General features: G+C 40.2%; 1 protein-coding gene across 2 annotated transcripts in view; it reads right to left on the bottom strand.

Moving 5' to 3' along the window:
• ncoa1 (nuclear receptor coactivator 1) overlaps nt 1–16,622 on the bottom strand; it is a 72,280-nt gene extending 55,658 nt beyond the window's left edge. For both annotated transcript variants that reach the window (XM_049589672.1, XM_049589673.1), the window contains exon 1: nt 16,012–16,622. The gene's annotated coding sequence lies outside the window, so the exon portion shown is untranslated. The remainder of the gene's footprint in view (nt 1–16,011) is intronic.
• Nucleotides 16,623–16,860: the final 238 nt, after the last annotated feature.

Below are 16,860 nucleotides of genomic sequence, written 5' to 3'. Positions count from 1 at the left end.
TACATGGCACATCTAAACACAATATTTATCGCAATCAAACAGTTTTTTGCGATACCTATATCGCACAAGTTGATATCATGATGAAGGTAAATTTTTTTTGATATACTGTGCAGTCCTAGTGGGCACAATGTTCCTAAAGCAAAGCTGTTGGGTTGGCACGGAGTTATTAGCCGTAATAGCCGAATGAGTGGCACCACTAGCTAGCTTCCACCAGATCCAGGTGGTGGGCATTGCACTAAACTTAAAAGTAGTGAAATAATCCTGTACACCAAGGTGTGTAACCAGTCAAAAATATTCTCGGTGCCTAACCAATTAATGGTTAACTGTTGATATCCTGAACACACACATTGTGTAAAAACACAATTTTGACATAACTGGATATAGCACATAACCCCTCGACACATTTAAGCCCTGCTTCCTCCACACACTTTCGGTATAGTACCTTTGGAGCCAAAAGTAACCCTTCAGATATGGTACCTAAACCTAGCGTTTCCACTGCAGCACCCTTAAATGTGGGCGGGGTTGTTGTCGCTGCTTCATCCAGCACTCATTATATTTCCTCATTACCAGTGGCACAGAACAGTGGTTACATAACCCTCAATACCAGTCACAACTCAGCCCTGAGCACAGTGACTGTCCGCTATCGAACAATCAACGGACTATAGTGTTCACAGCTCCACCTTTTAGTACCAGATCTGTGTGCTAGGTAGCCCAACAGAGGGGGGGACCCACAATTGGGACGGTAAGGAAAAGTTCCATTGGTACCATCCACAACTTTTCACAGTGGAAACAGAAAAAAAGTATACTGAGCTGAACTGTACAGTACTGCTTGGCGGACACTGGGCTTTAGTGTCTTGGAACGTTGTCTGTAAGGAAGAACTGTAAAACCTACACAAAAAAAACAAGAACACGTCTGTGGCTCCAGTACGTTAAACACAAAATTCCAATCAAAAAAGTACCAACAAGAGCTGTGTTAGAATTATGTCACAACATTAACCTGTAACTGACCTAATCAAAGGGGGCCTGAAATATCATTAGAACCTGAGTACAATCTGCTTCACTGGCAGGAAAATGACAGCGCCTTAGTACAAGAATATTCATTTTATGGTTTCCTGTGGTTTTTATACAGATGACAATAAAACTTGAAACCTGAGATAAAGACAAAAACAGAGAAAAAGAAAGGAAGATCGCAATGGTGAGTGAGTGAGAAAGCAAAACTAAACAGAGGCAGAACATAAACTTAATTTGGTCCTCACTTCATTGTGGTTACTTAATAAATCAAACATAGCAGATAAAACTCTCAGAAACACTCGGAGAACTCAGATAATGGTGGTGTGCCATGCTGAAATTTCATTGGCCAGTGAGACAAAGTCAAAAAGCCATCCCTTGACAAGTATCAGATAAGGATAAGAATGGGATTCACTCCAGATGTGGATGTGTGCTCAGGAAAAGCGGAGTGTCGACTGACAAGACTCTGCCAACATATGTACTCTGAATACAGCCTATAGCTGAAAATTCGTAATGGATGCCTGTTCTTTACCTTCGTCATCTTCAACAATGCTCAAACAACCTCTTTACAAGTAACTAGTCTTAGTCTTTGAAGTTACACAAATATTGAGACGATCTAATCTAATTTGCTGCCAGTAAACCCACATGCATCTGGTCACGTTCCAAGGTATGATCAAGGAGAGGGTGACCATTTAAAACAGGGAAACTTACTTGTTTGAAAGTACAACCTGTTGCCATACGTGCACTTCAGAATTCAATGATACAGCTTTATCAAAGATGATACAGCTGGCTTTTCAAACAGTCCTTTATTTCTTTAAGTTTCAGTGGGAGCTCCATTTGTCCTTCACCGAGTTAGGTCCATCCGCAGTCTCTCGGCTTTATCTATCACCGGCTTGTTTTGGAACAGCGCGACAGTCTTTATACCTCATCTATCAATGCTTGTAAATACGTACAAGGACTACTTAACAAATGGTGCAGATGTGGAAAGGTCAGCCGGCTTGTACAAGCAAGTTATAGGCAAGAAGAAGGTCACTGGGAGAACCCAATTTCGGAGATCAGTTTTTTCTCAATAATAATAATAATAATAATAATAATAATAATAATAATCTAACAGCACATTAAGCACTGCAGAGTGAGTACATCACGTTGCAGCACTCACAATGCATTCACAACTTCTGTCTCACACCTTATTATGCAACAATAAAACTATGCCAACGTACACACCCATAGGAAAACCAGACTGATCGGTTGTTGATTTCTGACAGCATCAGACCAAGACACTGTACTATGTATACTTTTACTGACAACAAGCATATAAAAGGCAGTTGACTGCAAACTTTCACCTGTTAAACATCTGTATGGGAGAACTTAAACTGTCCCAATGAGAACACTGCATTCAACTGTCTTGTGGTCTTTAAATGAGAATACTCTTGGAAGCAGACATCCTCACACATCAAGGGTAGCCATTAAAGACTTTTAGTAAAACACCAAGGTAAGAAATTAAGACATTTTCCAAATAAAGATCTGTTATTTGTAATTGTACATAATAGTATTTAATGTGTTACGATCACATGCTGTGGCGACAATTCGCAACATAAGACAGCAACTCAGAACTAGTTACTACAACCTAAAAAATGAAAACAAGAGCGGTCCTTGATTCAATTACCAACAACATCCAGAGATAATGACCTCAGATAAACATGCATCAACTTCTCTTCCTGAAATAACAGCCTGAAACCAGTGTGGAATCTTTTCTTATGATCTTGCACACGGTTTGTGTCACCTATAAATAACATGTTTATGCTCTTCCAGCGTCTTGAAATGCTGCCCCACTTCAGGTGGCATTCTTAAAAAGTGACAGCAGCTCTAAATCATGTCGAGGATAACTGTGGCTAATTACTACTTGAATAGGTCAATAATTACAGCTCTATACGTGCCGTGAGACTGGTGGTTTGCTCCGCACGGGATATTCAATGGACCCTGTCTTATCTTTTAACAGTTGTTTGTTTAAACATGGCACTTGACACTGGATGTTCAGCAAACATTTTCAAAAAACAAAGTGAGCACACAAACACGCTCAGCACTGTCCCTCTGAAAAACAAACCCGTTAGCATAGTCATCTGTCCAAGAGGGATGTAGCTTATGGACATCGATTTTCATTTTTCAGCTTCAGCTGGTGGTGTTGCCATCGGCCAACATGCTTTAGAAGTGCAAAACTCCTGTGGAAGTATGAGTAGTAGGCAGTACTGTAAGTAGGCCTATACTAAACAAGGTTTGGAAGTTTCCTCAAATGTTACAACAATTTCATGTGAACACTTCTTCACTTACTGATACCTAAACTCATATCAGAGTTTTGGCCAATACAGAGCATCAATCAGATACCAGCGCTTGATTCATTTTCAAGGTTAAAATCTGTGTAGAAATGATTGGTATCATTCTTCTACATGCAATTGAACTTGCTCTGTTCACACAAGTTACTAAATATAATTAGTTAAAGGAATTAACGATTAGTCAATTAAACAGAAATTAATTTGAAGTCTTCTGAAAAGCAATTTATCATTCTGCAAATTTTGGAAATGCCATGTACAGGTTCCATCTTTTAAAACATGAACATTTTATGCTCTTCTTTGTCATTTATCATAGTAAACTGAACATTTTGGACCGTAGGTCTAACCAAACAAGCAATTTCAATGTCACCTTGGGCTCTGAATAATTATAATGGGTATTTTTGCAGCCCTGAGTCCTACGTGGAAGGATAACATCTGACAGATGCCAGATCTCTTGAGTATCGGCTCTTCAACTGATTAAGCGAATTGTAATGTTGCATCACTGGTTTGTTTTTCCTGAAACAATGAACACAAGAATGCTACATTCTCTTTATCAGAGACCTCATGACCCCTCAACCCTTTCTATCAAACCCCATGAGGGAGCTGGCTCCATGTCTGTTTCACCTCCTTCAGCCAATCTAAATACAGTATGACAGGCTAAGAGCAACCAATTGTGTAATTTACCATGCAGGATGAGACAACACTTGATTTACAAAGGGGAGATTTCTGCTTAACCAGGTTTCTCACAGGTGCTTTCTACTTGTTTGCATAAATAAATACTACCTATGAATAAAAAAATCAATCTATATGAAGCTGAAAGCTCAAGTACAAAAGAAGATGATTTCTGCAGCATAAATGTATAAAAATCAAACATGCACACATCAAGAAAAACAGTGGAATACTCCACTGGGTTAAAATGCTAAGAACATTAAAACCCTAAGTGGCATCTTGCCATTAGGCGCCTCAAATCAAGATCAAATTCAGGTCAGGAACACGGCAGGATGAAGCAGAAATCACTCACCTACAGCGGGTCAACTGGGGTTTGAGAGTAATCGCACTCTTCTTGTCCTGATTTGACAAAGTAACGCGCTTCCCTGTGCGTAGTGACATGATTCCCTTTATGCAGACGCTGCTGAGTGCAGTCATCACTAGCACTGTCACCAAACCTGTTTTTCCTTTACACATATTTGCATGTTGAGTGCAGCCAAAAAGTTGCGGTGCTGGCAGGCCGGTGGAAACAACACTTCAGTGACCTGTATTATATCTAAATGGGACAAGGGGGAAAAGTTTGGGAAGGCTGGACAGATAAAGTATGGGAAGCTGGATGGACATTTCTTTGGACGTCATCAGAGGGAAGGTGAGCTGCTGTAGCCTACTGACTATTTAGTATATCAAGATTACAATAATATAAAGTGCATGTATTACATAATTAATACTAACAGTAACAGACACCAAACTATGCGCGGATTACGCAGCAATTATGCAACACAATGCTACTACTTTCACTCAACTGCATATAATAAGCCTTTCTAAATATACTTCTGTTCATGTGTTTATCCGAATACACTCTCTTTACTTTACAAGCAAGATGCTTCGTCTCTTATTCAGCAGGAGTGAGCTACTTATTAAACAGTAAGTAAATATACTAACCCAGAGGGATTAGAAGAAGGAAGAGAATCACTGAGGAAAACTATCAGGAAATCAATCAATAATACTTCAGTCATAAGTAACAGGACTAAGACTACAAGTCAGGCTAACAGCTCTATAAAGAAGGAACTTAGTCACAGCAGTGCGTCGAGCTAAATACTGTCATCAACATGCTAACATGCTGATATTAAGCAGGTATAATGTTACCATCTTAGTTAAGGGCAGAGCTGCCAAAAGTGGGGCCAAAGTTTGCCAGCCAGATATTTCTAGTGACAAATAAATTACAATTATTGGTTTTGTTTTTAAATCATAATATAAATCTCTGTTTATGCTCAGTGTTTCCCATACATTGACAATACTATGGACTCTGGTCTAATAGTTTCCATAAATCAGCCAGATATAAAATGCCTCCGGTAAATGAACGTCACTCTGTAGCGCACCGGCTGGAGCGCCTACTGAGAATTCTTCTTTGGCATTCAACTACCAGAGGGCTTTTGAAATCTTCTTTTCGAAGCCGCAAATGCTCTGATTCAGGGTGCCATGCAGTAATTTGTGTCTGTTTGTGTGTAATTAATTTGAGTCTTACCTTTTGTTTTCTTTTTGTATTGCGTATTTTGTATTGTTTTGCGTATCTGTAACTGTGTTTGTGAGGGAGTTTTAATAAAATATTTTGTCTGCACATGATTTGAAATGATAAAATAGCCCTCCAGAGGCAGATCAGTACGTCAGTCATTTTTCTTTTGATTACCGAAATGTTTAACCACTAATCCTTAGCCGTATTTTAAGTGTAACCCTTCACCATAACATACCACTAGTGTGTTTATCAGTAAAAACAGAACATTTTTCACACATAAAAAGCACAAAGATGAAATCTAGGCATATTCTGCCATCACAACTTGGCTCTCAGAATTCACCAGACTGATGCCTTTAAATCAAATATATACAAAATTGTCTCTCCCCCCCAGTCAGTGTGGTGCGGATAAAGTAAGAAAGAAAATGTAGAGGCAGAAACAGTGGTATCCTTGTACAATTTTGAATCTTCACAATTCAATACAACAGGTGTTTGCTTTTGGCCTGTGGCACACCATGACGTTTCAGTTTGGGCCCTCCAAGGAAAAAGCTTGGGCACTGCTGGTTTAGGGTATTACAGGCTAACATTTACTACTAAATACTTAACACAATGTACAATTGGATTTTGGTCATAAACAAGTGTACTGAAACAGAAAAACTGTCCTTGTGATGTTACTTAAGTTATAACAAGTGATTTTGTGGGGATGAATGCCTGTACTAAATTTCATAGCAATCTGTCCCACTTTTGTCAAGACCTTTCACTTCCACCTTGTGGTGGTGCTACAGGAAAACACTTCGGATCACCAAAGTCATAAGTATATATAGTGTGGGGAACATGATTATCAGCAAAAAACTTCATGAAAATCCACCTGATTGTTGCTGTGTGGTGGAAAAATTCCATAAATACTTGAAGCAATCACCTCACCAAAAACTATAAGTGTCACCCCATTAAGAGAGACACAAGAGGAAAAGCACTGTTACTTCATGTATTATCTCAGAAACTAAAACTTCAGTTCCTTTTCATCTGTGAAGCTTATAACCAGTTTTTAAGTTTTGCTGCTTAAATGTCCAACAATGTTTGCTGCAGTGATATTACTGCGCACGAGGAAAATGTTTACAATTACTGAAAACAGCCTCTCTAATCATTAAATTGTTTAAAAAAAAAAACACTCATGCGTCAATACATAATTTAAAAAGCAACACAGCCCAAAGGGAGTGGGAGAGAGGGGGTAAAGTGCCCATGTGGGTGCAGGTGTCTAAATTGGAAAAAATTATTCATTCGTGTAGTTGGTGGGTGGATGATTTTTGTATACATGTGGATTCAGATGCCGCCAGAGCCAATCTGCGCGTCACTACTAGAGATACAGAGCGGGCATGGCTACGCATCATTATCCCTAAACTGACAACATAACCTCAGGCATCGATGCTGTCTGTGAAATAAACACGCCAACAGAGCAGATCAGCGTCTCCACAGTGCAAAGTTCTTCCTGTACAGATGCTACATACAGCGTTGAGTTTGCAGCATCTTAACAGCATACTGACATCAGAGAGAGTAGCAACCATTAAATTCAAATTCACATGCTAATCACTGAACGCACATGCTTTCTGACAACTGTTTACTGCTCCCATTTTCCTGGAACTCACTGTATCTGATTTGACTATCGCTTTTCTTCTCATGCTCAATTCAGGTTAGGTAGTTTAAAAAAAACAGGGCAGGTAAACATTCGCCATTTAGGCTCTTGGCATGTACTAAAAGCGTGTGTATTACCGAACAACAACATCCAGAACTGTGTTGTCCATTTTGCTTTCTACACAGACAGTAGAGCTATGGCTGAGTACAATGACTAGTGCTGGGATGCTGTGCCTGTAATTCCACGAGTGGGTGGAAAGTTATCATGGACTGCAACGGCATCTACTAAAAAGAGATGTAAACAACCAGAGCGCTGGTGTGAAAACACCTGTGGCGTGTAAAATGGCCGTGAGCCCGCAGCCAGCATTTGAATATCTGGACCACAAACAGTAGTTATTTGCCAGCATTACATTACACACAAAACAAAAAACAAGACCACTTCCTTCCCTCTTACTGCTCTGTTTCCCTCTGTCAATAGCCACAGTCTAGACATCACCGATGCAGTAGGTGTGCTGCTTTGCAGCCTTTCTGCTGTGCGATAAATCAAGCTGCTTTCCCTCTGATTCCTGTGCAAGGCAAAACCCTTACACACACACACACACACACACACACACACACACACTAGTATTCACTAGCACTGAAGTTTCTCACTATGATACAGAGAAGACAGTGTTTCAGTCTTTTTGCTCTTACTATAGCTTCTACTCATCCAAGTGTGTCTAAAGTGGGCACTATATATATATAAAACTAAAGTGAGACTGGCATAGATAGGACATGTTTGCAAATAAAGATGCCTGCATTGTGCCTTGCCTGCTACACTGTGACCAGGACTCGTCAACTTTTCCAGTCACCTGTAACTAGGTATGTGAGCCTTTTATGGGTGGGGTTTAGGGCTGCAAATAACAATTATTTTCTCGACTAAACAATCAGTTGTTTGGTTTATAAAATGTCAGGAAATTATAAAAAATGCCGATCACTGTTTCCAAAAGCTGAAGATGACATCCTAAAATGTCTTGTTTGATCCGCAACCCAAAGATATTCAGTTAACTGTCATAAGCTGCCACACATGGACAGTATTTCTTCAGTCTGATTGAAATCATTCTGATTCAAGATACTAACTGAACTGTTTATCTAGATGCTAAATAAAGTGATCCTATAAGATGTGCATTCATATGCCACAAAGCTTTCAATCAGAATATGACCTGGGCAAAGTGGTTTCACCTGCTGTAAAGCATCTAATCTGCCAGAAATATAACAGAAGAAGAAGGGCTTGTTTTACAACCTTACAGAGAAAATTCAATTCCTTCAATTCAAGAAGTATAGAAGAAGAAGAAGTGGTTCTACCTGCTAATTAAGTAGGGAAAATAAAAGTGTAACCCAGGTTATTCTCTGTAACTGCAAACTACACATGTTCCCTAAGCACCTGACATGCAGACTACTGGAGGATGTTACAATTTACAGACGTTTCCGAAACGTTTCATATGCAGGCTGCCACTGCAGTAACGACAGATGATTGTTATGTCCAGCGACTCCACATTGCAGCCTATAACAACAACCTTACATAATGCTACTGTTTTCAAATCAAAGACCACTTACATAAGAACGCAGCACTAGCAGAGTGCTAAAAATCTGGGGAATTCATAAACAATTCTCTGTCAAAATCAGCAAAGGGAAGTGCATAGAAACAGCTGGTGGACGCACCAGGTATGTCAACTAACTACACCATACGTCTGGGAAACAAGCACAGAACTAATATATATATTTTAACCTGAAAGACTAGATCGGATTAAGCATTTACATGGTTATTATGGGCTAATATTTTCCTTTCTTTAACAGATTATTAAAAATCTACACCACCTCTCTCTATCTGGTTGAAAAATGTCCAGTTTACCTGTTGAATATATTATTTCCACCTCGAATAGATGAGCCAACAGTGATGCAAAGATGAATCAACTTCAAAAGGAATCACTGAATGCACAAGGGTCTACCTGGGCTCTTTGAAGCAATGTGGAGAACAACACACAAACAACATATTATCAGTGTGAACGGTGAGCGGTGTGCTGAAAGTAATGGAAGATTATTACTTTCATATATAGTATATCTGCATTTTAGTAGATTACAGGTAAAATGGGGAATTAAGATTAATCTAAGTCTAATCATGTACTGGTCTGATTTATTATGGCAGCACCTGTACAGCATCCTTCAGGTACGCCTTATATTAGAAAAATAATTCACTGTAGCACGACCTGTAGCTCATGTTTATATATATATATATAATGTTGAATTTGAAATACACTTCCCACTGAAATGAAAATTATGACACCAAGTTAATCACTCTAACACTGTTAATTGCTTTTTCAAGCAATGAAAGATAGAGAAAAGACCATTTTATTAAGACAGGTCACTAATTTTGGGAGATCATCAAACTGGCTGGCACCAAAAAATAGTACCAGGAGTTAAATCTCCCTTCTTCCTGTGATATAAGATGTTGTCTTTGTTCAGGATCTCATCATCTAAAATGTACTCCTGGCTTCATCTCCTTCACCTGACTCGCAAACTGCATCCTCTGACATTGGGGGGGAAAAAAACAAAATACAAAAACATTCTGGCATTTGCCTCCAATGTCGTACACACCAGCCTTTGAGAACACGCCAAATTTGATTTCAAATTGAGAAAACTGGAGGCCTAGGGGCCATTCATCTGCTTTACAGGTTCAAAAGTGATACCATGAAAACAGAGAAGTGAGTGTGATGCCAACACTATGCATTCATAAGTGCAGAAACAACAAATATGCAAGGCAACTTTTAAGTGCTTGCAGCAATTTCAAAGGCAACATGTTAGTGAAAGTTTGGAAGTATCTCACTGCCCACCCATTTAAAACCCAAGCACATACACACCTTTATGGTCCACTTCACAAAAGGTGTTTACACCACCATATGTTCATTACACACTGTTCACTTAACAACTAAAGGTGAGACACCTGCAGCTGGTAAACTTCCTCTAATTCACTTGACAGCGTCCCCTGGGCACCGACACATCCAGTCACATCAGCAGATGATAATGTAGTGCTTTATTGCTTCCAAGTATTATAAATCTGGCAATCATTCATCAGAGACACCTACCAAATCCAGGCAGGACAGCAAAAACTGTTGTTTTACTCTTCTTATTGTGGCCTGACCTTGTTGAGAAAAATTGGGCCACTGGGGCTCGACTGTTAACTCACTCACAACACCACAACAACCACTCTCCTTGCTCTGTTTTCTCGCTTACCCTATCAATTTCTTCCTGTACGTGGTCTTTCTGTTTCTCTCATTCTTCAGCCTTTACCTTTTCTCCTTCCCTCCATTTCCTCCCAACCCTCACAAATTCTCACAGTCTGCTGCACAAGCCTTTTTTTTTCCAGGCGAGAATGTAGGCCATCGCTCTGACAGCAGTAAGGCAGAGAGGAGTCAAAGCAGCGCCGCTCTTCTCTTCTTCCCTGCATTCTGCTTGCTTACAGCAGCTGGAGACGGTACACATGTATGCATGTATGTATGTGTTGCCGCCTCACACTGACTCAGAATGCCAGAGTCGAGGGACAAACCACAGCACACAGCAGACTGTGCTCTACAGGCTACACCAAGAGCCAATCTGTTTCAGTTTTGCAGAAACGAGAGCTCCTGCACGTCCCATTGCATGTTGATACAGACGACTTCAAACACAGCTTGTATTGTCTGCAGGCTTTGATTTGAGATAACACTGATGAGTTTTGGGCCGTTGCAAAAATTTTTAAACTGGTGTTACATTGAGCTGAACATCAGACCAAACCTGTACACCAAATTGTACCACTAGGTGTCGCACTTGAATCAGCAGCCGCTCCTGAGCTCCAAATTCAGTGATTTTCTTTAATGGGCTGAGAAAGCCCATATTACAGCATGGCCACTCCACGTCACATGGCATTGTATAGGCGTAATTGTAGCTGTCACTATTTCAGTGTGTTTTCAGTTCATGAAAGTTAATTGTAATGTTTTGGTTGACTAAAAAGTCTTAACATTTGGTTGTACTAAAAACAAACTCTAAGGAGTCAGATATTCCGTTTTACAGTAAGTACATTTTGTTTTAATGGTTTTAAACCTATTTTTTTGCTAGAATAAATTAGCATTACCATTACTGCAATTAACCAAAGCTGTAAATGCATTGTGCTATGCAAGCTAGTACAACCTAGCTATCTTAGCTTGCCTGTACACCAGCCCGAAGTGGTTGACCTAACTACACCACTATCTTAATTCGGACCTCAGAGGACATAAAAAGATTGCTAAACCTTTGCCGATCGCAGATATCTTAAAACAAAAACCATAGCTGTATAATAATAACTAGACACCACGCCACAAGATGGCGCCAATTCAATCCAATGGAATTGCTCGCCTGGCACCTACACCACAAAAAGTTTCTAGTTTCCGGATTTACTTCCGCGGTATGCAGCCCACTGAAGATGCGCATTGCTGTTTCTCCTATCTCTGCCCACTAGTTCCCACTCAGCTCATTAAATTTACATTGTGATGACATCACAGATCTTTAAACTGTGTTTCCTAGCTCAAGGAAAGTTTAACAAATATAAAACCTTCATGGATCCATGGAACTTCATAACAAAATGACTAATATTTGATTTTGTTTGCAGTCCAAGGCGTCCTGACAACAGTTTTACAGACATCTCTTATAAAATGGTTGCCGAAGGGGAAAATGTTTTTGGGCCACAGGGGATTTGTTTTTCTGCAATACTTGAAGTGGCAACTGTGGAAAATTGGAAGCGTGGCTGAGTTGCTTTCCTGAGGGTCTATACTGAACTTGAATTCATCAGACTAATGACTGATAGCCACTGATCAGCTGTTGCTGTTGCAAACACTGCAACATGCATCACAATTTTTTAGAAAAACCGCTGTAAAATCCGGTATTTCAGGCTGCAAATATCCCCCAAACAGCTTGCATAATCCTGGAGGGAGGTTTATAAAACTATTACATTCATCCTCAGGACAGCATGAATGTCTTTACCAAGCTTCATGGCAATCCATCCAATAGTTTGAGACTTTTCATTAATACAAAAATTGTCTGGGAACCATGCATTTCTGTGCGAAATTCTGAGCCAATCCACCAAGATATTTTACAGGGCAAGTGAAAACTTTCATCTACATGTGTTGCTACAGGAAGGGTCAGACGATCACCTAAGTCGGTGTGTTTGATCCTCTGGGCACCATGAATATCTGTACCAAACTTCACGGCAATCCAACCAATAGTTATTGAGATATTCACTTGTTACATTAACACCATAGGGCATTCATTTAGATCTCTCAGTCTCATCTTTTGATCCATGATCACTGTACAATATCCATAGCACCATGACTGACTCTACAAGCTGCTTCCCAATGCTGACAGTGGTCTTAAAATGGATCTTAAAAAGACATGTCAGCAGCTTGAGTTTCGCTTCATGCTTAAGAATAGGACAAACAAGTCTCTTTGAGGACAACCAGGTAAAGACACAGCAATGGCATCAAACACCTCACTGTGCATTGGAATGAATCATCCATCAAAAGAGGCTGACAATATTTACAGAGCAAAATGTGACATCATTTCATTCAGAAAGATGATGAAGATAAAAAATACTAACATGTTAAAAGACTAAAGAAGTGTCTAAAAATTGAAGCACAAGACGCTGATATACAGATTAGGGTTCTGGTTATGTATCACGTTTTGGTTCTTTAAGTAGTATGACATAAATATTAAACACCGTGCTGCTATCAAAGATAGATTTTACAGTTATATAACACTAAAGGGCAAACACTGACAACTGTATACGCTGAGACATTCATATGCTATCATCTCAAAAAGTTGCCAGCCAGTGTGGCGGGTGAGCCTCACTGATCCATCTGCCACCACAGACAACAGTCATCATTATTTGCTGGGTGTTCTGACCCTCGGTAAAAGCATTAGAGTGACATTTTCACAGGTTGGTTGCAGGTGTCCTGGGTGGGTGAGTGAGTGGGGTGGGGGCTCAAAACAAACAACATGAAAACCTACTACAGCTCCAGCAGAAGAATGCTGTGACAGTGGCAGGCAGGCTGCAGCAGTGCTGAGTGCTAAAATGGCTGCTCATTCTCCATACAGACACAGAGCTTAGCTGGGAGGAGGAGGGCTCCCACTCCCAACAATTTCCCTCAAATGTGGCTCATCCTTAGGTGGGCCTAACTGCGTGTGTGTAGAGCTAATAAAGGAAATGTCATGGCTTGTAACAGAATAAATATTAACCACAAAGGACTATACTCTAATGAGAGACTTACAATGCTCCTCTGAAATCATCAAGCAGCAACAATTTCCTTCCTCATCTGCATCTGCATACTCATCAGCATGCACAAACTATACAGATGACCATGTCACCAAGCTGTGACAAGATCTGGTCTCCATCTCTGCTCCACAATCCAGTTGCATTTTGGGGGAAGAGAAGCAGCATCTGTCCCTTATATGATATTCACTTGCATGTATTGCTTGATGTGCCTTACATGCACTGAGACAAAATGAAAGAGACTCTTCTTTGAAGTTTGATAAGAAGCAACAAAACAACAATTATACCTATTTTTACTTTCTTATTCCAGTGTTTTTGTTTTGAGACTCACAGTCAGGTTGTACCCAGGCAGTCACGTCGCAAACTTTGAACTGAATAGCCGAGGCCTACATTGAACTCTATATCCTGGCTCTTATCTGGACTACATCTCAGCCTGGAGAGGCCCAGCTACAATGCTTTCACCTAGAACATGGCAAAGTCAGCAATACCAATACTACACAAATAGACTACCTGCTATCACCCAGCGTACTCCAGGCAAGACAAAGTAGTCAGTTGCAACAGTCATAAAGAAACGGAAAGATTTCAACACAACAATTTTTTAATAAACTAGATCAAGATCAAAATCAAGATCAAGATTAACTTTATTGTCTCACAAAGTGAGAAATTTGTTCTGGGCCGTTATTCAATATGATAAACAGGATTTCTGATAATTCTACATGCAACTTACTTTATATTACAAACAACAATTGCAAATTGCCACTGATCAAATTATAGCTTGATAGCTGTGGTGTCTGGGCATTATCCAAACTTTACATGTTATAAAGAAAAATCCCTCTGGACATTTGCCTGGCTATATAAATAAAAAACACTGACATGTTAAAAAAAGTGTACAAAGTATAATCAATCTGTATATGTTGACTATAAACATAATAAAAAGATAATTAAAAAAACAAAAAACAAAACACTGACATGACTTAACTTTGCATAAGGTCAAATAGCTTTGAGTTGTTGTTGTTGCAGTTGCTTTGCACCGACACAGCCAATGGAAAAACTTAGAAGAAACTCTGACACGTTGAAATGGGTCTGACTGAAATACCTTCGCCCTCTGTTGTAGATGAAACAGATTAATGTTGTTTCTGCCTGGTTATCAGAGATGACCGTTTAGATTTCAAACATACAACTCCTGGCGTACACGTGCACCTTTAACCTAATTTGTAAAGTAAAACTACTGCTCAGCTGGCCTTTATAACATAACTACTGCAGTGCTTATAATGATTTTATTGCCACGTTTAACTTCTAATTATGTTTGACTTTTTTCATGCAAGAAAATCTTAATAAAAAGTGTAAAATGCCATTTAATTTGGGCATATTTATCTTTAAGAGCATGTCTGTAAAATGCATGTACTTCAATCTAAATGATTTGAATATCAGCAGCACTGTCTTAAAAACTGGTGAAAATCAGAGTTTAACATGCTGTTCCTAAAACACAGTAAGGTGATATTGACACTTGTTTGTATTGTTTGATGTGTTTAAATGCCACAAGACAAAATCAGTAACACCAGGTCTTTTATTGTAGTTTGAAGAAGTGATAAAACAATTATGACTACTTTTCACTTCCGTACTACACTGTTTTTGTTTTGTTGTTCACCGGAGAGTCAGTGGAGTTGCAAACTTTGACCTGAATAACTTCAGTTATTTAAATCATCTAGATTTCAATAATAGCTCACACTACACTGCCCCTTAAAATCAGTGTCAAATCAAAGCTCAACATGCAGGTGTCTGTTCTTAAAACGCAGCAAAGGGGTATTGATTGCCCTCATGGATTTTTCTGGGATTAAACACTCATGCATTCACTTGGTTGAAGCTGCTGAAAATCAATGTTTTGTGCAGAAATCTGCTGCTTTTACTCCCATGGGTGTTTAAAACAAGCCACTGCGTGCTGAATTTTAGATGCTGCACGGGTTTAAGCTTCACCAGGACCATTAGACACTACGACTAACAATACAAAGGGGGGTCAATTGAGGTGAATTTTGTTTTACACTGATGTCAATCAAAGGCAAATTTAACTGCGTGTTCTTGGTGCGCTTTAATGCATCTTTCTAGCACTGCACATGAGTTGCCTGTGCGGGTTGTTTAGAAATAACCAGAGGCGTTTTGCCGCGTGCAAAGAGGTCAAGATGTCCTTTAAGATTTCGCGTGCAGGACGCAAGTTGCGGGTGAATCCAAATGAATGGCAGCGACACCTCGAGGCCGTTCGCACTGTCTTACATAAGCAACAGCCTGATGTGTTTCTATGCAGGTGGCTGAAGGAGCAAAATGTCCCAGCGAGCACTGCACACGTTATGTATTCAGTAGGAGAAGATGGTGTCGGTGAATTGTAGCAACGTTGTGTGGAAAAATCAACAATGAGTCAGGCGTGTTTGGAGGCCCTGAGCATATGCTCCGCTGCAGCGGCCAGTCAAATCATGGTTTGTGAGGATGACATGTTGTCATGCGTTTAACGGCGGTGTGCTTACCTGTTTAGTTGTCCGTTTAATTTGTATATAACGAGAAAGAGCCCACGGGGTCCTGCTGTAAGTTGTCACGCTGGATGATTAATTCCCATGCAGACGGCAGCTTGCGTGAAACAAGCCAGTTAGCTAACTTTAGCTAACCAGCTTAACTTAGTGCCTGCTCGAGTCAAGGATAGTCAGATGTCTTGACTTTTTTTTTATCCCCTGTTACTTAGGGTTAATAATTTTGCGGTGAGCTGTGGCAAACATGTTGTAAACCCGAGTGGGTTCGCTTGGAAACCGGGCAAAGAAAAGTTGCGTGTTAGCTGGCTCGCTAGCAATTTAACGTCAGCTTATGTTGACAAACAAGCCTGCGTAGTTAAAATCACACACACGACTTGGAGCTAGCTAACGCCAGGCTTGCTAGCACGGTTAGCTTAGCTAGCTAACCAGCTCGCTAAATCCAAACCTTGTTCCGAAAATCCCTTTGTCGCTGCGTCCGACTTATATCCCATCGGCAGTGGCGAACCGTAAGGAACTCCGAGGATCACTTGTGGGTGGTATCTGCGTTTCAATGACGGCGCACTCGCGTTTGCAAACCCAAGTTATCGCTTTGGTCTCTGCTCTCCGCCATTTCCAATCTCTCAACACAAACAAACAGGGCTGCTCGTGCGCACGGAGCGTCCAGGCGCGTTCACGCTGAGGGCAGCGGGCAGAAGCCTCTGCTGTGGTGATAGCATGGAGACCTGGCTGCTGCGTGTTGCTGTCACTGACACCTATACACTACCATCATCATACACAATATATATATATGTAGGGTTTGATGACGCTATATAGACTAATGGGAGCAGTGTATGTGTAGACGCACTGTGC

The sequence above is a fragment of the Epinephelus fuscoguttatus genome, linkage group LG11, assembly GCF_011397635.1.
Source record: "Epinephelus fuscoguttatus linkage group LG11, E.fuscoguttatus.final_Chr_v1".
Taxonomy (NCBI): Eukaryota; Metazoa; Chordata; class Actinopteri; order Perciformes; family Serranidae; genus Epinephelus; species Epinephelus fuscoguttatus.
This window is presented reverse-complemented; position numbering and strand designations above follow the sequence as displayed.